The following is an 8,379-nucleotide window of genomic DNA, read 5'->3' as shown; positions in this document are numbered from 1 at the left end:
GTCATGTGTAGGCGGCTCGCAAGACAGAAGGTGTACAGAACCCGCATGTCTTCTCTGCAGATGAGTGACAGACAGTGTGGCCGAGTGCCCCTCCAATTTACTTTTCAAATAATTGATCTTCTTGTCTTCCATCAGCCTGTGAGCAGTGATTTCCAGAGACGTCGATGTTGAGGCTAGAATTTCAGTAACGGAAGAATGACAGACTGTTTTCAACCTGCTGTCTAAAGAACTGTTCAGAAGGAGATTGTAGTGCATCACCTGGCAATTTAACATCAGCCCAGGAATTTGTACGCAGCAGGATTCCCTGCCCATTAAATTGTGGTTCCACCTCGATGGTATCATCAGTGTATGGTTATAGTCATTTTATTTTGTAATTTAGTGCCTGTTTTACTTTCTCCATCTATACCAACATAAGATATTTCATAATTGCTAGATTTTCCTAGCAACAGATTGAATCTGTTCCAGTTGGTGGTGGATAAGTTTTATTTAGAGCACCAATTCTCATTTGAAGAGGTTTCTGAAGTATATCCTTCACCCCAAGCAACCATTGACTATTTCACATAAGGTGCAGGCTTCTTACCTCCAACAGAAGACTATCCATATTTCAATATGCATATAGAAAATAATCCATGAATATAATATGAATAGAATGTCTTCAATGAACATCATTCCTAAGGTTTATCTGTCCTATTGGTTTGAATACAAAATTCCAATGGTCCCCCAAAGCTTGTGGGAGTTCACAAAATAAATGGGAAGGAACATCCTGGAAACTGAGAAGGTAGACAACTCCAATAGGTCTGGGATGAATATCGACCCTCCCCCTCCCCCACCCCACCCAACACATCACTACAAGGCTAGATACATCCAAACATCATAATACTTGGGATTGGAAATGATTTCAAAAAGATTTCAGAAAATAAAAGATGCATGTGCCCTTCCTTTGTATCTACCCCACTGGTTCTGAGCTCAACCAGTGATGGGGGAGATGGTGGTGTAATGGTAATGTCATTGCACTAGTAATCCAGAGGCCTTGGCAAATTCTCAGGGGTTCAAATCCCACCGCTAGCAGCTAGTGGAATTTGAGTTCAATAAATATAATCTGGAATTAAATGCTCATCTTAGTGATGGTGACAGTGATTAATGATTGTCACAAAAACCCATTTGGTTCACTTTAGGGAAGGAAATCAGCCATCTTTCTGGCCTATATATGACTCCAGATATCCAGCAATGGGGCTCTTAACTGTCCCTCCAAAATGGCTGATCAAGCCACTCATTTCAATGGCAGTTTGGGATGGGCAACAAATGCTGGCCTTCCAGTGATGCTCACATCCCAAGAAAAAGGAAAGACTTGTGCTTTCAAGGAAATTGATGGAAACAGAACCACCTGAATATGTATCACAGACAACAATGGCAACATTAGGGCACAGCTTGATGTGGGTATTCACCAGCCTTTTGCGGTCCAAGGAGTTTTCTATAGTATAGACAGACCATGTGATATCCAATTAACTGTCTCTAAACAAGTAGTTTAGTTCTATCCTGAAAATCCACCTCATCAATGCATTCCCTGCGGCCATCCTTACAGGCTCTGAGTCAGGCTTGTCAAAATATTGCTAACCACAGCACATTATACTGTTGTGATTGATTTCATTTGAAAGGCTGGTCTTTGGCACAAGGGCTTTCCAGAGCTCAAAGTAGTTTGACAATAGCCTGGGACTATCAGAAATGTTTGCAGTGGTGTTGCAATCAGGAATTGTCCAGGAATGGGAAATCTCAAGAGCAAGTTGAAAACCTCGAAGCATACTCACAGTCTATCTGTACATGATGAACCGGAGAAGCCAACATTCAACTCATGATTCTGAACAGGTCCTTACCTCACATGAGTGTCTGAAAACAACTCTTGTTCCTTTGGACAACCTGGTAATAACTTTCAATACCTCTCTGGCCACAGAAGAGGTGCCAGAGGACTGGAGGACAGCCAATGTGGTATTCAAGAAAGGAGGAAGGGATAAACCAGGGAACTACAGGTCAGTCAGTCTAACCTCAGTGGTGGGGAAACTGTTGGAAGCAACTCTGAGGGACAGAATTTATCTACACTTGGAGAGGCAGAGATTAATCAAGGACAGTCAACATGGTTTTGTTAAGGGGAGGTCATGTCTGACCAACTTGATTGAATTTTTCAAAGAGGTGACCAGGTGTGTAGATGAGGGCAATGCATTTGACGTAGTCTACTTGGACTTCAGCAAGGCTTTTGATAAGGTCCCGCATGGGAGACTGATAACGAAGGTAAGAGCCCATGGGATCCAAGGCAATTTGGCAAATTGGATCCAGAATTGGCTGAATGGCAGGAAGCTGAGGGTGATGGTCGAGGGGTGTTTTTGTGACTGGATGCCTGTCTCCAGTGGGGATTGGTGTTGGGTCCCTTGCTGTTTGTGGTATATTTAAACGATTTAGACTTGAATGTAGGAAGGTTGATCAGTAAGTTCGCGGATGACATGAAAATTGGTGGGGTCGTAAATAGTGAGGAGGATAGCCTTAGATTACAGGAGGATATAGACAGGCTGGTCAGATGGGCTGATCAGTAACAAATGGAATTTAATCTGGATAAGTGTGAGGTGATGCACTTGGGCAGGACAAACAAGGCATGGGAATACACGATGAATGGTAGGACCCTGAGAAGTACCAAGGATCAGAGGGACCTTGATGTGCATGTCCACCGGTCCCTTAAGGTAGCGGGACAGATAGATAAGGTGGTTAAGAAGGCATATGGGATACTTGCCTTTATTAGCCAAGGCATAGAATATAAGAGTAGGGAGGTTATGGTGGAACTGTATAAAACACTGGTTAGGCCACAGCTAGAGTATTGCGTGCAGTTCTGGAATCCGCATTATAGGAAGGATGTGACTGTACTAGAGAGAGTGCAGAGGAGATTTACCAGGATGTTGCCTGAGCTGGAGAGTTTTAGTTATGAGGAGAGATTGGATAGACTGGGGCTATTTTCCCTGCAGCAGATGAGATTGAGGGGGGACATGATTGAGGTGTATAAAATTATGAGGGGCATAGATAGGGTAGAGAGGAAGGAACTTTTCCCCTTGGTGGAGGGATCAATATAGATTTAAAGTAAGGTGCAGGAAGTTTAGTGGGGATGTCAGGAAGAATTTTTTCACCTAGTGGGTGGTGAGAATCTGGAACTCACTGCCTGAAAGGGTGGTAGAGACAGAAACCCTCATAACATTTAAGAAGTATTTGGATGTGCACCTGCGATGCCATGGTTATGGGCCTAGTGATGGAAAATGGGATTAGAATAGTTAGGGACTTGTTTGACTGGCACAGACTCAATGGACCGAAGGGCCTTTTTCTGTGCTGTAAACCTCTATGATAATAGGCCTATACGAATGAGTGCGGAGGGTAACTGGAACTGAAAGAAGTAAGTTTACTTTCCCTGGCCATATTTAATGCCACCGATTTGCGTGTTTTCTGATGTGATTGGGGCTTCTATATTTGGGAACTATTTATGGAGTAGCATCTTAGCGTCATATTGAATTAGAGTCATAGGGTTAGAGTCATCCAGCACAGAAACAGGCACTTCGGCCCATCGTGTCCGTGCCGGCCATCAAGCGCCTATCTATTCTAATCCCATTTTCCAGCACTCGGCCCATTGCCCTGTGTGCTATGGCCTTTCAAGTGCTCATCGAAATACTTCTTAAATGTTGTGAGGAGAAATAGGGCTTTTCAAATTGAAAAAGAACCCCACAGAATCCTGGTGCTATAAATTTTGAAAGTGCTACAAAATCAAACGCGGATTGTTTTATATATATATATATATAAAGCTTTTAGTATAAGAATTTTAAAATGACAGTGTACTGTCCCTTTAAATTGTGTAATCTAATTACAGCTCCCTAAACATCTCCTTTCTTGTTGGACAACTCAGTGAATCTGGAGCCTGGTGACGTTGCTTTAAGAGCCTGGGAGGTGGTGCTGTTTTGTGTGTGTGTGTGTGTGTGTGTGTGTTTTTTCTCTCTCTCTCTCTCCAGTCAGGTTTGTGGTGTCGACAGTGAGTATAATCCCGGAGGCTGCGGGGAGGAGAGAGGAGGGAAACAGCCCAGCTCTTAAATAAAGCGCTTGAGTGCACCAGCAGCGCACAGGGCTCCGGCGCTGGCCAATCTTCAAGGCTCAAGTCCAAGGCGGTGTAGAATGGCAAAGCAAAGCAAGGTAAAGTCAAGAGAGGAGGGAAAGGAGGAGGGTGGCGGGGATGGTGGTGGTGGACCTCAGTCCGAGTGTTAAATCTCAGTCTCTTAAAGAAACACTAATCCACGTCCTCAAGCAGATGTTGCACATTGGGAGCGGAAACTACACTGAACCTTCATGTCCAGTAAACAGGGATCGCGGTGCGTTTGCTTTATAAAATGGACATTTTAAGCTCCGCTCCGGTATTTTGTGAGTTGTTGAGTAAGTTGGTCAGCTGTGCCTGGTCCAGATTGGAGGAGGTGGTGGGGGGTGGGGGGGGGGGTGGAAATTGGATTTAAAAGTAAAATCTTTTGAAATGCAGTGTGGTTATGTTTGTGTGTGTGTGTGTGTGTGTGTGTGTTTTGTGACTGCGACACTCGAAGCAATCGCTTTACACAGTATTCGGAATCCACTCAATACTCGCAGTGCTGGAGGTGAGTGAGTGAGGGAAGGAGTGAGGGTAGGAGGGAGGGAGGAGGAAGCGGGCATCCCTCCTTTGCAAATCCATCGCTCGGCAGCTCCGAGCCGGTGTGAGTATCATTGGAGGCTGGTCGGCTTCTGAGCCTCTCGCCGTTTTCTCGTACGTTTTTGTGCATGAAAATGAGCAACAAAAATAAAGACTAAAGGAAGAGCAGCGCCCTTTGGTGACAAGTTCCATTGAAATCCCAGCGCTGACAGGTGTGCATCATTTGCACATTTTAAAGCTGATCGATAAGGTTTTTAACCGATCAGCAGTGGGTGAGACGCTCGTTCCTGGTGCGATTTATTTTAAGGAAGTGTTACCACGGTGACCTGGTTGGGCAGGACACAATGCAGCAACCAAACGGGTTTTGTTTGGTCTGAGTTTATCGCGTCAGTGCGAACTGTTTTATGCCCTGCTCCATTTGCAAATCATTAACGCGAAAACTGTACTGAATAATAATAATAATAATAACCATAATAATGAAGTTGGAGCGCTATGGTGTGTGTGTGTGCTGCAGTGCAAACCTCTAGCCTGGTATTTTTTGTGTAGGTTAATTAGTCCTGACAGAAATTGAACCAACTACCCCCCCCCCCCCCCCCACCCCCCACCACCGCCTTAAATTGTACAAACACTGACTCTTGTATTGGGTAATGCTTTATTTGATGTTTGTGTGGCTCCCGGGTGTAAAGCTCCTTGAGGGGTTTGGCAGCCTATTTGATGTGTTCAGTTAAAACCCATGAGCTGCAGTTGATTGAACATTTGTATGCATCATCATGATCAACTGGTATGTTGTGGGTCTTGGACGCTCCAGCACGCTCCCCTGTTCAGAGTACTGTTTCTGTATTATTGTTAGAATTTGGGGAATGGGTTCCCAACCCCTGGATGTAATAGTGAGCAGCGTCACTATTGGGGACAGAGCAGGTGCGTAGGTGGTAACTCACACCTACAAGCTGTGCCCAGCTTGCTCGCTGCAACCCAAAATGGAGGGCCCCGGCTGGGCAAGGGTGAAATGCTGTCTTGATCTGGGAGCATGTGATGAAGGTGCCAGAGTCGGGGGAGTGTAGCATTTCCCTGCACTGGTTTATCTCGATGGCCCCAACAATGCACCAAATAAAAATTCCTCTTGGCTGATTAAAGTAAATACTAGGGACAAAATCTCAAACTATGTTCAAAATACAGTTGGATCTTAAGATTTTTTTCTTATGTATTTATGTGATGTGAGCATCAGTATCAAGGCCAGCATTTATTGCCCATCCCTAGAGCTGCTCGAGAAGATGGTGGTGAGCCACCTTCTTGAACTGTTGCAGTCTGTGTGTGGAAGATCCCCTCTCACAGCATCTTGGGAATGAGTTCCAGGATTTAACTGAGCGACGATGAAGGAACTGAGACAGGTTTCCAAGTAAGGGTAGTGAGTGACTTGGAGTGGAATGTGCAGGTTGTGAGGTTCCCATGTGTCTGCTGCCCATGTCCTCCTAGGTGCTGTTAAAGAAGCATTGGTGAGTTGCTGCAGTATATCTTGTATAAAAACAAAAAAACTGCGGATGCTGGAAATCCAAAACAAAAACAGAATTACCTGGAAAAACTCAGCAGGTCTGGCAGCATCGGCGGAGAAGAAAAGAGTTGACGTTTCGAGTCCTCATGACCCTTCGACAGAACTTGAGTCGAAGGGTCATGAGGACTCGAAACGTCAACTCTTTTCTTCTCCGCCGATGCTGCCAGACCTGCTGAGTTTTTCCAGGTAATTCTGTTTTTGTTTTAGTATATCTTGTAGTTGGTGCACACTGCTGCCACTGTGTGCTGGTGGTGGAAGGAGTGAATGCTTTAGGTGGGGGATGGGGTGCCAGTAAATGGGCTGCTTTGCCTTGGATGATGTTGAGCTTCTTAAGTCTTGGAGCTATACTTATCCAGGTAAGTAGATCTAGTCGCCATTACAGAGACATGGTTACATGGTGACCAAGGTTAGGAAGTGAATATTTCAAAAAGACGTACAGATGGCAAAGGAGGAGGAGGCTTGATGGTAAAGGTAAACGTAAGGACATTAATGAGCTTGGCTCAGAAAATCAGGAAGTGGAATCAGTATATGAGTGATTAGGGTTAGCAAGAAAATACTGGTAGTAGTAGTTTATAGCTTCCCCCCATTCCCAACAGTAGTTACACCGTTGGACAGAGCATTCAACAAGAAATGAGTGGAGCTTGTAACAAAGGCAATGTAACAACTGTGGAGGATTTTAATCTTCATATAGATGGGACCAGTGAAATTAGCAAGGGTGGTGTAGAAGATAAGTTTATAGAATGTTTTCGTGGCAGTTTCTTGGAGCAGCATGTTGTGGGACCAACTAGAGATAAAGCTATTTTAGATCTGTAGTGAGGCAGGTTTAATTAGTAATCTCATGGTAAAAGATGGAGAGGGTGGGAAACTGTGGCATAATGCTTATGTCTCTGAGTAATCCAGAGGCCTAGGCTAATGCTCTGGGGACAAGGGTTCAAATCCCAACATGGCAGCCGGTGGAATTTGAATTCAATTAATAAAAAAAAAAAATCTGGAATTGACACTAGTCTGTGATAGTGACCATGACAACCATCATCAGTTGTTGCAAAAACCCATCTGGTTCACTCTATCCTTTTAGGGAAGGAAATCTGTCATCCTTACCTGGTCTGGCCTACATGTGTCTCCTGACCCACAGCAATGTGGTTGACATTTAAACTGCCCTAACAACCACTTAGTTCAAGGGAAACTAGGGATGGGCAACAAATGCCTGCCAGTGACACCCATATTCCATAAAAGTATAAAGGAGAAAAGTCCACTGGGAAATAGTGATCATAATACAATTGCATTCCATGTTTCGTTTGAAGGTGACATACTCCAATCACGAGCAAGAACCTTATACCTAGGTAATTTGCTTTGTTTATGTTTGAAGGGAAAATTCGCTAAATAGACTGAAAAGTGTAACTGTAGATAAACCATGGGAAACATTTAAAGAAACGATTCAAAATGTTCAACCCACTGAAAAACAAACTCAGCAAGAAAGAAATTAAGGATGGTATTAGATTAAAAGAAGAGTTTGAGGTTGCAAAGAATAGTAGCAAGTCTGAAAATTGAGAATGTTTTAAAAGCCAGCAAAGGGCCACCAAAATGTTCATGATAAGGGGAAAAATAGAATGTGAGAGCAAACTAGCCAGAAACGTAAAGCAGATTAAGAGCTTTTACGAGTATTTAAAAAGGAAGAGAGTAGCCAAAATAAGCACTGGTCCGTTAGAAACAGAGACAGGAGAAATTATTATGGGGAATGGGAAAATGACAGAGACGTTGTACAAATACTTAGTGTCCATTTTCACAGTAGAAGATGCAAGTTGCATATTAGAAATAGAAGATAACCTAGGTGTTAAAAAGAGTGTGGAAATTAATATCAGTTGAGCACAAGTATTGGAGAAACTCAGGAGACTAAAATCTGACAAATCCGCAGGAACTGATGGCCTACATCCTAGGGATCTAAAAGAGATTGCTACAAAGATAGTGGATGCTCTGGATATGATCTTCCAAAATTCCCTAGATGCTGGAATTGTCCCAGCAGATTGGAAATTAGCAAATGTTACAACATTATTCAAGAAAGGAGGGAGGGAGAAAATAGGAAACCACAGGCCAGTTAGCCTGACATCAGGAATGTGCTGGAATCTATTATTAAGGAAACCTT

General features: G+C 43.7%; 1 protein-coding gene across 1 annotated transcript in view; it reads left to right on the top strand.

The window, feature by feature from the left end:
• The first annotated feature begins 4,040 nt into the window (after positions 1 to 4,040).
• The window catches only part of dusp14 (dual specificity phosphatase 14), a 33,841-nt gene continuing 29,502 nt past the window's right edge, over positions 4,041 to 8,379 (top strand). The window contains exon 1 of the mRNA XM_041198456.1: positions 4,041 to 4,209. The gene's annotated coding sequence lies outside the window, so the exon portion shown is untranslated. The remainder of the gene's footprint in view (positions 4,210 to 8,379) is intronic.

The sequence above is a fragment of the Carcharodon carcharias genome, chromosome 10 (genome assembly GCF_017639515.1).
Source record: "Carcharodon carcharias isolate sCarCar2 chromosome 10, sCarCar2.pri, whole genome shotgun sequence".
NCBI classification, from domain to species: domain Eukaryota; kingdom Metazoa; phylum Chordata; class Chondrichthyes; order Lamniformes; family Lamnidae; genus Carcharodon; species Carcharodon carcharias.
This window is presented reverse-complemented; position numbering and strand designations above follow the sequence as displayed.